A 13,317-nucleotide genomic window follows, 5' to 3' on the forward strand; every position below is an offset into this window, starting at 1 on the left:
CTTATCTCAGCTGGATTTTAGGACCATTTGCCTCAACAAGATGACTCTGTTGAAACCAAATTGCATGATTCTTTCCAAAGGTCCTGTTTTTAATGGCTACAAAGGTTTAGAGAGCCATAAAACTCAAAACTTTACTCGACTTACTTCTGCTCAAAGATACTGGTATTTTTTTCCCTACCTCTACCAGCACAACCATTTAACATTTCTAACATATCCTTCACTACCTTTAAACCCAGTGTTATTTATACATACACATGTTCCCCAACAAATAATACTTACAGCACTTCTGTTATTCGCCCAGCATCTTTCTAGGCATTGGACAGGCAGCAATGAACTACCCTAACAAAATCTCCTGTTCACATGAAGTTTACATTCTAGGTATAAGAAACAAATCTATAACGATAAGCAAAACACTAAGCCACTCAAGCAAGGTGACAGGTTGAGTTTTTTGCCTACACGTCAGTTTTAAATCACTACTTAATAGTGTAAAACTAGTTTGATATCACTATATTAAAAACAACCCGAATCAAGAAAAAATGCATGAGAGGAGAATTACTTGTACGTATACTGGGGCCCACCTCTGACTTACTAAATCAGAAAACGGGCAGAAAGTACAGGAGAAACCCATGCATACTTGATTTATGAAAGTATTCCCAAGGTAATTCCAAAATCCAACTCTTCCCCAAGTCTCCTCAGTTTTTCAATTCTACATAAGAAACTTAGGTTCTCAATTTGTTCTCAAACTATGAGCCACTTCGGCAGAACAGAGAGACCCCACAGCTTACCTACTTTATAGTGAAGAACTTAGTCGTAGGTCAATTGGAAAGGGACATAGAAATTCCAAATGAATTAATTCTTAATAATTCACAGATAAGAAGTGTTTTTTAAACCTGAGACATTATGGCCACAATTTATAATTACTTATACAATCTTATTCAATCCTCATAATTACCCTGCTCTGGCGATTTTTTTTTAAGCCATGTTTTTCAGTGAAACAACTGAAGCACAGCAAATTCAAGCAATTTGTCCAAGCAAATTACACCTAGTAAATGGCAGAAGCTAAAATTCAAAGCCAGGTTTATCTGATGCCAAAGCCATATATCGTGTCCCAATGAAAATGCCAACGCTAATGAATTGAAGCCAAAATGGTAAATTACAAAATGTAAGTAAGTACAGACTACTATCCAGAAAATTATCCTAGCCTTAATTGATCCATTCATTCAAAGTTCCAGATAGCAAAGACTGTGATTTAATATAACAAAGTACTACTTCTTTTCAAACATTCATAGTAATTTTAAGCATTCCTTTATTTAATTTAGCATACCTAGAACTCACTGTGACTAGATACACTATGAGCAAAAAATAAAAATAAAAAATCATTTGACCCTGGTGCACAAGATTTAGCATTTTCCTTTGCTATTCTCTTTGGGTTTTAAACCCAGTTCCTCTTCCCAACCTACTTACACATTTCAAAACAAGCAATTTCTGTGCATTTTATTTCAAGTTACCTTACATATTAAAATTTAATGAGTTTTCTTTCTGATTGATATCATCTTTCCCCTTTCAATCTTCATCAGCAAATAATTTATGGCAATAAAGTACAATCTGTTACATTTCCACATCTCAAAATGTAAGTGTGAAAATGAAAATATGGTAAAGTAGACTGCTATCACAGTTCTAACAAAAAATGAATACAGTATTGTCATTGTACAGATTTATACAGAATATGCCTGTTCGGAAATTCTGAGTTCAACATATGCATGCTAATACTTACACTAATTGGAAATTCCTGAAATGAGAGCAATTTATCTAGAGTTTACAGCACTCTCTGCTCTTCTAAGCATCACTATGTGAATTTTATGGTGAATTATTAAATTTCTGTCCCCTTCTCACAAGAAAGCAACTCAACAAAACCACACCTGCTCTCCTGAAGAACGAGGATATTTTCCAATAGGAAATATAGTACTCACGAGAGCACTATTAAAAAAAGACAGTTTTTCTCTCAGTTTCATCAAGCATTAGAAAGCAAAATATTTAACAACATTTATAAGTACTTCAGACTGTTAACCAGAAAATGGTGAATTCTACAGTTATCTCAAAAATTAAGAAAATGAGAAAATGTTCAACTAATGGCTGAAATGCACTGCTTTCCAGATGATTTCAGTAGCAAAACACTTCTACCACTGTCACTTCGGTGTCCTCAGTTCAAGTTAGAGGAACTTGCTGAAACATACTACCGTAAAATTGCTAAAGGAAGGGGGAATCAACAGTGAATTACCTTTAGTTGGCTCCTCCAGCTTCTAAATAGTAACAACAGGTTTGGTGAACTTCAAACATTTTAACAGAGTTCATATTTAAAACAAAAACAAACAAAAAAAACACCTTAGTTGCCCAATGGGGAAAGTGGTAATATTATACAATACAAAATAAAAACTGTCTTAAAATTATTCTAAATGCCAAAATATAATGGGAGGGGAGATAATGGAATTCTCAGAAAATGCCTCAACAAGAACCAAGCCCCCAAGGAACAGATTTCCCTTCCCAGGGAACAAACAGGTGTAACAGATTGGCTTTGCTCTTGAACAACATGAAACAAGATTGCTATATACTTTCCATATCTGTACTGAAGGAAAACTTATTTGTTTAGAAAAACCGTTTCTTGCTATTTTTTTCCCTTCTTAAAAATATTTACATATTAGTGAAAAATTTGCCTTATGATATACCACATAAGGCCAAAAAATTATAATTTGATGTCAGCATAGAATCACAATTTCAAGAAAATAAAAGAGTCAAAATACTCCTGTCTCTTTCTAGAAAAGTCACCAGGTACAGGTTGGCAATCCCTTATTGGCAATTCTAAACTCCGTAAAGCTCTGAAAATACAAAGATTATTCTTAAGCATGTGGCAACTCACTTGACAGCAAAACTTAGCATATACTGACTTGATACTTAATGTGACTTGATACAGTGCAGAAATATTAATATGCTTGATTAGAGGATGCTGCGCAGACTCCAAAAGGGGGATTACTTAATATGTAGGATAGGTACTGCAGTTTTCTAAAAACTACAAGATACTGAAGTCAAAACACTTCTGGCTCCAAGAATTACAAATGAAGAGTTGCAGAGCTGTACTCCGTTTTGCTCTGACTCATAACCATTTGAATGACTAGATTGCCAGGTTCTAGTACAGGGCTGGAAGTTGTGCAGACAGTTCTGGACATTGTTTTCTGTAAGAAATAAGTAATGTAAAAGCATTTGACTGGTCTGCAACTCTGTGTGGAGAGCAGACACCCCAAATTTTGAGACACTTTAAAACAGTCAGACACAGATGAGTGAAAAAACAAAAAAAAAAAGACATTTTAATGAACCCAATGATACCATTATTTATACTGAAATCTTCACATTATAAACTGGGAGGTAGTATTACCCCCCATTCATTTCCTATATCATGAAGCTAGTCCATCTTAGGCTGTTTAAGTAACCAAAGAGTTAAGTAATACAATCATTTGGAAATACTTTCAATTTTTTTTTTTTTTTTTTTTGAGACGGAGTCTCGCTGTGTCACCTGGGCTGGAGTGCAGTGGCCAGATCTCAGCTCACTGCAAGCTCCGCTGCCTCCCGGGTTCACGCCATTCTCTAGCCTCAGCCTCCCAAGTAGCTGGGACTACAGGCGCCCACCACCTCGCCCGGCTAGTTTTTTGTACTTTTTTAGTAGAGACGGGGTTTCACCATGTTAGCCAGGATGGTCTCTATCTCCTGACCTCGTGATCCGCCCATCTCAGCCTCCCAAAGTGCTGGGATTACAGGCTTGAGCCACCGTGCCCGGCCTATACTTTTAATTTTTTAAATTTTTTTATGCATAGGAAGATTCCCCAATGTGCTCCTTTTCAACAGAATGCAGGATCAATGAGAACAGGAATTTGTCTATTTTTGTTAGTTTCAACATTTCAATCAGCTGTCTCTTGATTTACAGTACAGTACTGATTTCTATTTAAGTTGGTTTTAAAGAAAAATTCTACATGTTGAACTTTTTAATGATTCATTTAAAAATAAATTATGATATTTATGGGGCAAATTCCCTTCATCCTGTCCTCTATTTCTACCGTTTCATCCCTACACAGCTATTTTTTGATATGTTGATACGTAAGTTTACACTTGATGCCGCTAATCTTTTTTTTTTTTTTTTTTTGAGACAGAGTCTGACCCAGGCTGGAGTGCAGTGGCATGATCTCAGCTCACCGCAGCCTCCACCGCCCAGGTTCAAGTGATTCTCATGCTTCAGCTTCCTGAACAGCTAGGATTACAGGCGTGCACCACCATGCCCAGCTAATTTTTTGTATTTTTAGTAGAGACGAGAGTTCCCCATGTTGGCCAGACTGGTCTCCAACTCCTGACCTCAAGTGATCCGCCCACTTGGGCATCCCAAGGTGCTGGGATTACTGGAGTGAGCCACCATGTCCAGCCTGATGTCTCTAATTCTTAACCTCTCCTACCCACTGTAATTTGGCTTTCCCTTCCCACTACTTCACAACACTTACCAATGTTACACAATAACTTCTTGTTACTAAATCCAGGGGCGGCTTCCTTCTTTTATGGGACAATGCTCTAGCATTTGGCACCTAATCCCCTTCTTGAAGTTCTCACTTGTCAACTTACAGGGACACCACCTTCATTTGTCCACCCCTTTATTATTTATTATGCCTGAGAGTTTAATCTTTGCTTGTGAATTTATGTTTTGTTCATTGATCATTGCTACACTAGAGACAACCCAACACCAGAGGCTTTCAATACATATTCGTTAAGTGAACGAATGAATAGTCCTTATCTTTTCTTTCTCCATATTCTCTGTAGAAGATCATCTCTATCCCCATAGCTTCAATTAACATGTGAAAACAACTTTTTACTCCAGCCAATCTTCTCTGAAGTTTCAAATCATTATGTCCAATTGGCTGCAGGAAACCTCTACGTGGATGTATCAAAGGCCATTTGAACTAAAGAAATCCACACTGGAACTCATTATTTCCTTCTCCCCATCTCAAATCAGCTCTTCTTCTAAGATATGACTTACAAAGCTTCCCAGGGGGCAATTTCCTTTTCCTTACTCCCCATAAGTCACCAAATCCTATTGATTCTATCAAATCTGCCCATGTTTTCCTCTCATTCTGTCACTGTATATAGGAGGCTGGGGGAAGGTTCCATTTAGGCTAGGGCCATAATTGATATTTACATTCAGTGGCTGAGAAAAGCTGGGTGCAATGGCATGTGCCTAGAGTCCCAGCCTGGGCAACATAGTGAGATCCCATCTCAAAAGAATAGTAAAAGAAGAAGAAAAAAGAAAAGTGCTTACAGAGAAAATGAGGAATTATTAAGCTAAGAGAAAGAAAGTACAGTCATGGTCTTTACTAAAGGCAGTGCCTACGTATGGTGGGGAGATACATACATTACACAGCAGACAAGGCATTAAGGACTTTGTCCTCGGGTAAAGAAGAAATGTCTAAGTGCTACAACAATGTTATAAACAAAGTTTTACTGGAAAAGAGGGTTTGGGACATACAGAAAGAAGCAGGTCTTGAAGCTGAGTCTTGAAGAACAAGTAGGAATTACCCATATAGAAAGGGGAAAAAGGTCGTTCGGGAAATAAGATAAGCATGTGTAAAGACTCAGAGACAGAGAATTTGGGGATTCCAGGGTGTATATGAAAAACTGAACATGAATAAGATGGAACATGAGAGACTCATTAAGCTAACTATGAAAGCCTCTGTATGAGGACACTGGATCCTCAAGGTTTTTGGTCACTGCTACATATGCAGAACCTAGGACAGTGTCTGCTACTTAATAAGTTCCAACTCTAAAATTAAATTAAAAATGGGGAGTGTAGATTTCTGCGATTACTATTTCTTCCCACACAGAACTCCCTACAATGCCATTTTGTCAACTTGCTCATCAAGGAATACAACAGCAGCCTTGTCTCACCTATTAACTCCTACTTCTTGGAAATACTAAGATTTCCAAGTCTTAGTGCATCAAGACAGCACTATCAGATGCCACTCCCTATTAGTCTTCACTCCACGTTAACCTGTGGAGCAAGCAGCTTGAAAACACTTCTTCATTGAGTGAGATGAAAAAAATACTAGTTCCTTTGCAGGAACTGCAAAAGGAAATCTATCCCTGAAGGTGCAGTTCTTTCAACTTACAAAATCAACCCTAATTACTGAATATGCCATATGCCTTCATCATTCAAACCACTCTCTCCTGCCCCAAATCTGTTCCTCAGCTTGCCTAATTAAGTACATGGGTGAATATATTCTGCCAATTTTCATGGCACAGCTTTGAAAGTCACCTGATTATTTAATTAGAGAACCACTTAGTAAACCACATTCTGGTTTAAAGAAAACTCGGAGGTGTTGGCCTCTATAGAGAAATTGAGCCCCTAGACATGTAAGCACTGCATCCTACTACAAAGGATCCTGTAGCCAGGTCTAAAATAAAGCTACACTGACAAACTATTTCAGGGACTCACAGAGTAACTTTTCAGGTGGAAGTGCTGAACTCTGTCTAGCTCCAACCATTTATAAGTTAGGCTGAAAGAAAAGTTAAACATGAGTCGCCACCAAGTTCATCCTTCCCACTAGCTAATCCATTCTACAGGAGTTTATATGTCCCAAGGCTAAGGCAGCATACCCCGTTTTTGGTATCTGTTCAATATGAAAGACCTATTAACTGGACTATATATAGTAAAGGCTTGCTTTAATCCATGCTTAAAGTTTGCACTTTGTTATAGGCATTCAAATGTCTCTTCCAATGTCCACTTGGGAAATGTATATACTGAGAAAAAGCATAAGCCTGGGAGTTTGCCAAAACTAGTATGCTCTCTGGCTTTACAGTTCCACCACCCTCCCATGCTCAGACAAACAGAAAAGTGGGGAAATTCAACAAGGTAGCCTTCAAAGTTATAAGTGGGATCAGATGTATTACTAATAGCCACTTCTTTCTTGGACTAGCTCCAGGCACCATGAACAAACCATGACCAAGTTGGGGATATGATAGGTAGTACAAAATTACATCTAAATACAGGTGGACAATAAACTGAAATTATTATTCAAGTTAAGGCATGGGCATTTGAAATACAAAATGTGTCACTGTGCTGTCTTCTGGGTGGTCTCAGGTACAAGCCACTGTAGGTCACTCAACAATGTTCAATCACGGGGAAGGAGAATTAACTTCTTTTCTTTTTCTTCTTCTTCTTTTTCTTGAGACAGAGGCTCACTTTATCACCCAAGCTGGAGTGCAGTGGAGTGATCTCGGCTCACCGCAACCTCTGCCTCCAGGTTCAAGTGATTCTCGTGCCTCAGCCACCCGAGTAGCTGGGACTACAAACGCACAGCACCACACCCTGCTAAATTTTTTTGTATTTTTAGTAGAGACAAGGTTTCACCATGTTGGCCAGGCTGGTCTCGAATTGCTGATCTCAAGTGATCCGCCTGCCGTGGCCTCCCAAAGTGCTGGGAATGCAGGCATGAGCCATCACGCCCCACCAGAAGAATTAACTTCTAAAAATTCAATAGCTGGGAAAGCTAATAGAGCTAAGAAAGCTCGCTTAGAAAAAACAGGTAGTCTAGGAAGTGTCAGAACTCCAAAAAGTGATTGGAGGTAACCTATCCAAAGCAGAGAAGGATGTGGTGGCATAATAATAAATACTGGCTGGCCATGGATCAAGTACTTTGGAGCAAGGAGGGCAGCAAACCTGATTCTGAGGACAGGGGGAGGATGAACCATAGCATGCCCCTAAAAGACGGGCTAGAGCAGAAGTTCTCAAACTAACTGGCATGAGAATCACTCGAATGCTCTGGCGCAAAAAAAAAAAAAAAAACACTGTTGGGCCTGCATTTCCACGTTTCTGATTTAACAGAACTGGGTGAAGCCCAGTAATTTACATTGCTAACAAGCTTCAAAGAGATGTTGCTGATTCAGGAGACCACATTTTTGGAACCACTAGACCAGGGTATTAGATCAAAGTTCTTGGCCTTTAACTTATAACCAAGACAGTCTCAGAGCCCCAGTCAACTGAGTTGGGTAAGACTCCATAAAAGTGGTATGGGCACTTAAAACTAGAAGGGCACTGGCCGAGCGCAGCGGCTCACCCTGTAATCCCAGCACTTTGGGAGGCTGAGGTGGGTGGATCACCAGGTCAGGAGATAGACACCATCCTTGCTAACATGGTGAAACCCCGTCTCTACTAAAAATAAAAAAAATTAGCAGGGCGTGGTGGCTGGCGCCTGTAGTTCCAGCTACTCGGGAGGCTGAGACAGGAGACTGGCGTGAACTCGGAAGGCGGAGCTTGCAGCGAGCCAAGATCCCGCCACTGCACTCCAGCCTGGGCGACAGAGTGAGACTCCGTCTCAAAAAAAAAAAAAAACCTGGAAGGACACTTAAAGGTGGAAAGGCAACACTCTGACCCAGAGGGCAAGAACTGAGGAACAGACAGAACTCATCAACTGTATCACAGTAGCAATTTACAATAATACAAAGCTAACACTGTATATCAGGCACTGTGCTCAGTGCCTCATCTGCATTATTTTCTTTATACTCAAAAAAAGACAACACAGTGAGGCAGGTATTGTATTATAACCTACATGTTTTCAGATGACGAAGCTGACAATAGAGACTTTAAGTAACTTGCCCCAAGTGATAGACCTAATAATAGCTAAATAAAACTGAAATCTTTGGTCTACTAGTCCATCACCCAGGACCAACAAAAGTAGCTTTCCTCAACCTACTGATAACGCCTGTAACAAGGCTTCTCCTCTCCTGGTCAAAACCACACTTTTAATGCCAATTTTAAATCTGCCCTTGCATAGTAGGATAATCTATGTTAACTCCTGAATTCACAAGCAATCCTACAACAAGATAAGTCTGAATACGGATAAGAGGTAGGTTAACTGATCTGCTGAGGACCAAGTTTGCTTGTTTATCTGCTATTTCGAGTCTCTGCACATCCAAAAATGCAAAGGAAACTCTTACCTAATTCTTGCATCTAGAATAGCCTTTCTCCAAATCCTGCCTTCTCCAATTACCTCAAAAGAATTGTTACGATTAAGTGGAAATAGGTATGGTAGTTTTTGCAGTTAAACTCAGTGAAATTAACGATTATATTTCCGTTCCATAATGCTGTGTTATAGGACCCAAAGCTCCTTACAGAGGTGGAGTCTGGACACCCAAGTTTAGCAGTTATTACCTCATTGGAGATAGTTCAAGTTATGGAAGGATCAAGAATGACAGATGAAGAGGACACAAGCGAAGCGAAGTGTCTTCAAAACTAAACTCTAGAAACTATCAGTATTTGCAGGGCAAATAAATGAAAAAGGAACAGCTAATGAAATTTAAAACAAATAGCCAAAGGGATATAATGCCTGAAAGAGGCAAAAGAGTGCAAGTACTTCAACTAACTTTTAATCAACTAGAGCTCATTAATCCCACTCCCCTGGCCCTGGGACCAGGGCACTGGGAAAGGGGCTTTGGCAAGCCCAATGGACTCCAGAGGCTCTAAGTATAAAACACACTGCACACGGAACAACAGAGCACCAGCGTGTTGGTGCAGGACTTCAGACAGCTGCAGGAACCTCACAAGGAAGGTCAGCCGGTCCGCTCAGGCAGTCAGTTCACGGCAGCCCATTCCCTCCCCACCAGCTTGGACTCCTCGGACCCAGCCACTCTCACACCCCTCTCGCGGGCCCGAGCGTGGCGGGAAGACCCACGCACACTCCAATGCCGCTCACAGCCGTATCAGTGAGCCCGCACCCACTCCTCAGGGTCTTTCACTTCCCACCCGACCCGGCGACCCGCCACCCTAGCTCCGCTTCGCTGCCTACGGGGACTCCACGGAGTTCGATAATTACCTAAAGCTCCACCGCGCCGCCATTACACCGGATGTACGTCACTTCCTCTGCCCGAGCACCGACAGTAGGAACAAGGCAGATAGTGAAATACATAAAAACTTGACGCTCAATTGGCTTGACGCGTTATCCTTTTAATTTATTTCAGATACCATATCATAATGCCAGAGTCAAAGCAGTCGATCCAGGCACACTGTCTTCTTAACAAAATGGCGACTAAAAAGAGAAGTTGGCATGAACTACGAAGTCCGAAATCCAGCACCTCTGCTGACGGAAATGACGAAAGCATAATTGTAGTTTAGCGGTGAAATGGCGCGGTGTACGATGGGAATTGTAGTTCATACAGTTGCGCGCCAGCGAGTTAACATCCACGCTGCTCACTGGCAGCCTAGTAGTGTTTAGGGTCTAGACAAATTTACTTTAATCTAAAACTATTTCACTGCATTTTGGGAAATTTTTTTTTTAACAGTCAGTTGTCACTTTCCTTGAAAATCTTAAGAGAGAGATTTTCTTGAGACTTTTTTATAAGAGTTTGACCAACAGTCAAGTGCCTAATAAATTCCAGGACATCCAAGCCAAGAGAATGGGAGAATATTAAATCATAAATAGAGTGAAATAATGAGGAAAAAATAATTCTGTAGAGACTATGTTGCCTGTCTTTTAAGTTAAGGTACCAACTGATATGACCTGAGAATAAGGAGATTGCCTGGCTGAGTAGGAAGTAGCAGTTTGTACAGCATGCAGAACAAAGGCATCAAACAAATTGTTTCTTTAAACTTCACTTTTCACTAGTAACAAAACGTAAAAGTTCAACTGCTTGCTATTTTGGAAACTCTCTTTCTAAAACAAGAATATCTTTATGTTATCAAATCTTTCATAAACCAGGCCTGATTTCTCCACACATTTCTCTATTACGGTTTTAGGGTGTTGTGCTTCCACTCCTTTCTGGAGGCAAAGTGTGAGGATTAAGAATAAAAACACTGCAGTTGGACTACTTACGTTTGAATCTTGAGTCCTTTGATTATTTATGGATGATTGGGGCAAGTAACTTCACATTCTGTGGCTGTTTCCTGATCTGTTAAATGGAAATACTAATAGTACCCATTCATGCAGTAGTTATAAGAGATGAATTAGTTGATTCACAAGATACGTTTAAGATAATTGCTAGTATACAATAGTGTTATCTATTTTATTTCATATTTAAGATATTTGACCATCGTTGATGGTGCACTTTGGTGTACCAATACAGGGCACAGGAGATGGATCTGGAGATGAACATTTGTATTTATATATTTAAAAACCCACAATACTATCTGTGATGGTTAATTCTGAATGTCAACTTGATTGGATTGAAGGATGCAAAGTATTGATCCTGAGTGTGTCTGTGAGGGTGCTGCCAAAGGAGATTAACAGTTGAGTCAGTGGACGGGGGAAGACAGACCCACCCTCAATCTGGTGGGAACAATCTAATCAGCTACCAGCGAATATAAAGCGGGCAGAAAAACGTGAAAAGGCGAAACTGGCCTAGCCTCCCAGCCTATATCTTTCTCCCGTGCTGGATGCTTCCTTCCCTCAAACATTGGACTCTAAATTACTTAGTTGTGAGGCTCAGACTGGCTCTCCTTGCTCCTCAGGCTTGCAGACAGCCTATTGTTGAACCTTGTGATTGTGTAAGTTAATACTTAATAAACTCCCCTTTATATGTGTGTGTGTGTGTGTGTGTGTGTATGGATATATATTTATATTAGGATATATATGTAATAGGATATATATATATATGTATATATATCCTGTTAGTTCTGTCCCTCTAGGGAGCCGTGATGAATATACTACCTCTACAATTATTGACAGAAATAGGAAAGTTAGGGTTGAGCAGAGGAGAACTAGATGGAGCTGGAAAAGAATGGACTTGTCAGTTGGGTCCTTCAGGAAGCAGACACTGAGGAAGAGTTATGAATAAACAAGGTGAAAGGAAAAGGGAGGAAATAGTATGGGGCAGGGGTAGCTCCAGAACAAAGATGAAGAGGCCTATAATGGGATGAAATGGCTAGGCCCTTGTACCACAGTTTTGTTCAGTCACTGGCTAGAGCCACCCCAAGAAAAGCGTGGCCTCAACTAAAAATCCGAGGTGGATATGAAGATGTCAACAGTGGAAGGCTGTCACCTAACCACACTTCTTGCAGCTAGGCTACAAACAAGTCCTTTCCTGAAGAGGTATCTGAGCAGCATATCTCTACGCCTGTCACCGTCCACCTGTTACACCATGTGGACCCAGTCTCCATACACATTTCAGGAACATCTTTTCCAGGGTTCTAGTGCACATTTCTTCCTTAAAAAAAAAAAAAAAAAAAAAAACTTAGAAGTGGGAAGTTAGTGAGACAAACTACACTTCCCATCTTTGGGTCCTGAGGCCACACTGAATCCACTGCCTCTCTTCTCCACTATTCATTCTAAATTTCCCTTGCTGTCAGCTACTACTCTACTGCTCTCAGTGGTCAAACTGGTGGTGTAAACATCCTAATTCCTGGGAAGTCTGAGCGCCTGGTAGTGATCTTCTTTTCAGGCAGGTGCTACTGCAGTTTTTCACTGATGATTGCTATAAGGTAAGGGATTACCAAGAGATGCTCAAGTGGATCATGTAAGTACCACATATATTCTTACTTGCTCCCATTGCATAACAGCAAGCCTATCTCCTCCTGCTGTTTGAATTTAGCTGCCTCTGACAAAGCATTGATTCCTTTCTTGCCTACTAGCCCCTGAACTCTAGAAATCTCATGTTCCCAGGCACCTGCTGAGCTTAGTTCAGTGGGACACTGTGTCCCTAGCAAGAATGTACCACGTTTGGGGATTAGGACCACCAATTCCACAGAGCTCAGAGTTGTAGGAATGGGAAATACTATGTCCCACAGCAGCTCATTGAGAAAAATGGTAAGTTGGGTTATATTCCTGTTTTCATCCCTTGTTTCCTGGACCCAAGTATTATTCTTACTAGGGACTCTGCATCCTGAGAGACAGTACCTCATTCTTGCAGAATATTGTCTTCTAGCTGGTACTTCAACTGAACCTTCAGCAGACCATTCCAGTGCTCTGTTAGGCCACCAGCTTCTGGGCATGCAGCATGTGATACATCTAGTGGAACCCATGGTCACATACTTGCACCACCTTTGCTATGAAGTAAGTCCTACTTGGATGCTATGTTGTATTATATTCCATACCTGTGGATGAAGCATGGTGGAAGTCCACTGATACTGGTGCTGGATGAGTCTTGGTGAGTATAAAATGCGAATGCTTTCCCAAAATAAATATTCCCATAAAATTAAACTGCTAGAATGGAAAGATCTCAATGTAGTCTACTTACCACCAAGTGTTTTCTTGATCTCCTAAAGATTCAGTGTCAAATTAAGGATCAGTTTCACAGGTTAAG

General features: G+C 40.4%; 2 protein-coding genes across 3 annotated transcripts in view; both read right to left on the reverse strand.

Annotated features, from left to right (window-relative positions):
• The window catches only part of ZNF385B (zinc finger protein 385B), a 588,375-nt gene extending 578,259 nt beyond the window's left edge, over positions 1–10,116 (reverse strand). Inside the window, exon 1 of the mRNA XM_011944057.1 lies at positions 9,897–10,116. The gene's annotated coding sequence lies outside the window, so the exon portion shown is untranslated. The remainder of the gene's footprint in view (positions 1–9,896) is intronic.
• Positions 1–10,186, reverse strand: part of CWC22 (CWC22 spliceosome-associated protein) — a 64,212-nt gene extending 54,026 nt beyond the window's left edge. The window contains exon 1 of one of the 2 annotated variants that reach the window (XM_011944055.1): positions 9,897–10,186. The gene's annotated coding sequence lies outside the window, so the exon portion shown is untranslated. The other variant, XM_011944056.1, reaches the window with a different exon arrangement.
• Between the last annotated feature and the right edge of the window lie 3,131 nt (positions 10,187–13,317).

This window comes from Colobus angolensis, unplaced genomic scaffold (genome assembly GCF_000951035.1).
Source record: "Colobus angolensis palliatus isolate OR3802 unplaced genomic scaffold, Cang.pa_1.0 Scaffold224, whole genome shotgun sequence".
NCBI classification, from domain to species: domain Eukaryota; kingdom Metazoa; phylum Chordata; class Mammalia; order Primates; family Cercopithecidae; genus Colobus; species Colobus angolensis.